Source organism: Coregonus clupeaformis, unplaced genomic scaffold, assembly GCF_020615455.1.
Source record: "Coregonus clupeaformis isolate EN_2021a unplaced genomic scaffold, ASM2061545v1 scaf0241, whole genome shotgun sequence".
Classification (NCBI taxonomy): Eukaryota; Metazoa; Chordata; class Actinopteri; order Salmoniformes; family Salmonidae; genus Coregonus; species Coregonus clupeaformis.
In genome coordinates, this window is record NW_025533696.1 from 185001 (window position 1) to 187500 (window position 2500).

General features: G+C 41.2%; 1 long non-coding RNA gene across 1 annotated transcript in view; it reads right to left on the reverse strand.

Moving 5' to 3' along the window:
* Positions 1–1860: 1860 nt before the first annotated feature.
* The window catches only part of LOC121553856, a 1693-nt gene continuing 1053 nt past the window's right edge, over positions 1861–2500 (reverse strand). Inside the window, exon 3 of the long non-coding RNA XR_006658455.1 lies at positions 1861–1901. This is a non-coding gene — a long non-coding RNA (uncharacterized LOC121553856). The remainder of the gene's footprint in view (positions 1902–2500) is intronic.

Here is a 2500-nt window from a genome sequence, read left to right on the forward strand (position 1 = left end):
TGTAACAGTGTAGACCTGATCTAGGACCAGTCTCTAATGAAAAAGTGTATACCTGATCTAGGACCAGTCTCTAGCATAACAGTGTAGACCTGATCTAGGACCAGTCTCTAGTGTAACAGTGTAGACCTGATCTAGGACCAGTCTCTAGTGTATCAGTGTAGACCTGATCTAGGACCAGTCTCTAGTGTAACAGTATAGACCTGATCTAAGACCAGTCTCTAGTGTATCAGTGTAGACCTGATCTAGGACCAGTCTCTATTGTATCAGTGTAGACCTGATCTAGGACCAGTCTCTAGTGTAACAGTGTAGACCTGATCTATGACCAGTCTCTAGTGTAACAGTGTAGACCTGATCTAGGACCAGTCTCTAGTGTATCAGTGTAGACCTGATCTAGGACCAGTCTCTAGTGTAACAGTATAGACCTGATCTAAGACCAGTCTCTATTGTAACAGTGTAGACCTGATCTAGGACCAGTCTCTAGTGTATCAGTGTAGACCTGATCTAGGACCAGTCTCTAGTGTAACAGTATAGACCTGATCTAAGACCAGTCTCTAGTGTATCAGTGTAGACCTGATCTAGGACCAGTCTCTATTGTATCAGTGTAGACCTGATCTAGGACCAGTCTCTAGTGTAACAGTGTAGACCTGATCTATGACCAGTCTCTAGTGTAACAGTGTAGACCTGATCTAGGACCAGTCTCTAGTGTAACAGTGTAAATCTGTAAACCTACCTGAGAGGAGATATAGTAAAGTGATACAGACAGTCATCATGATTCTCTCCCAGTGAAGTCTCATCTCTCCCTGTACTGTTTCTAATCAATCCTGTCACAGTACCTTCACACACACACACACACACACACACACACACACACCCTACACTACTCCTGTCAGAGTACTTGTGAGTCTACTGAGTCTGCTCTCTCTGTGGCGTTTCAGTGTATGTGTGTGTGTGTGTGTGTGTGTGTGTGTGTGTGTGTGTGTGTCAAGCGGTTCAAGTTGAGACTCTTCCTCTTTCTCTACATGTGCAGACACCCACGCTGACAAACACACTACACACTACACACACTGTTTTAAACATTTTGATGAGTTTTAATGAAATGCTTTAAAAGGCCCAGTTTATGTACATATATAATAGATATGTAAATCTCAAAGGTACAACTGACTATTATGGTATTACTGTCTTCATTATTATAACAGCCAAAATGAAGCCAAAATGATATGACTAAACACATAGTTCATATTTACACAAATATTTACAATAATGTTGGTTGACTTTCACAAGATCTGGAGATAAAAGTGATTTTAAACCCAGATGTCATATTTCCATACATTATATACAGTAAAACCACATGAGCTGTTTTAATACAATATGTCAAGGAGGATTTGAAACATGAAAGGGATTGTTTTTTTTCATGTCATTCCAAGATGGCGGCTCTGTGGTGACAACCCTTCATCTCTCTACAGGGAGCTTCCCTTCATCCCAAATGGCACCTTGTTCTCTATAGAGCACTGCCTTTGACCAGGGCCATATGGGGGATAGGTAATAGAGTGTCATTTGAGACGCATCCCTTGTATAGATTATATAGTCCTACATTATTTTGGGTAGCTGGGCTGTAGAGTAGATGGCGTCTTCTGGAGTGTCTTTAGAGAGGTGTACAGCAGGGTATCTTGTAGATTCTACAGTGTCTTTGGGTAGCTGGGCTGTAGAGTAGATGGCGTCTTCTGGGCTGTCTTTAGAGAGGTGTACAGCAGGGTATCTTGTAGATTCTACAGTATCTTTGGGTAGCTGGGCTGTAGAATAGATGGAATCATCCTGGGTTCCACTGGCTGTTGGAGGGCTTGAAGAGACTATAGAATCTGTGGGTAGATTCAAATTGGAGTAGATGAGAGAAGCTGGATGATCTGCAGTAGAATAGCTTGGATTTATATCATCTTTGGGGAAGCATTAGCATGTCACAGTGTGGAATCAAGTATGGGTATCACCATATGTGGAGTGTGTGTGACAGTTAGCATTGCGAGATAAGTGTTAGGATTGACATAAGTGGGTGTATGGAAACATGGCAGTTTATGATAATTACTGTGGGATGTTAGGATAATTAACGTGGCAGTTTATGATAATTACCGTGGGATGTTAGGATAATTAACGTGGCAGTTTATGATAATTACCGTGGGATGTTAGGATAATTAACGTGGCACGTTAGGAGATTTAACGTGAGAGGTTAGGATAATTAACGTGGCACGTTAGGAGATTTAACGTGGCAAGTTAGGAGAATTAAGGTGGCAGGTTAGGATAATTAAAAAGGCAGGTTAGGATAATTAATGTGGCAGGTTAGGAAAACTAACGTGGCAGGTTACAATAAATAAAATAGCAGGTTAGGATAATTAAATTTGTCGGTTAGGATAACTAACATGGCAGTTTAGGAGAACTAACCTAGTAGGTTAGGAGAAGGAGGTTAAGGTTAGGAAACAGGTTAGGGTTAGCTAAAATGCTACAAGGAAAA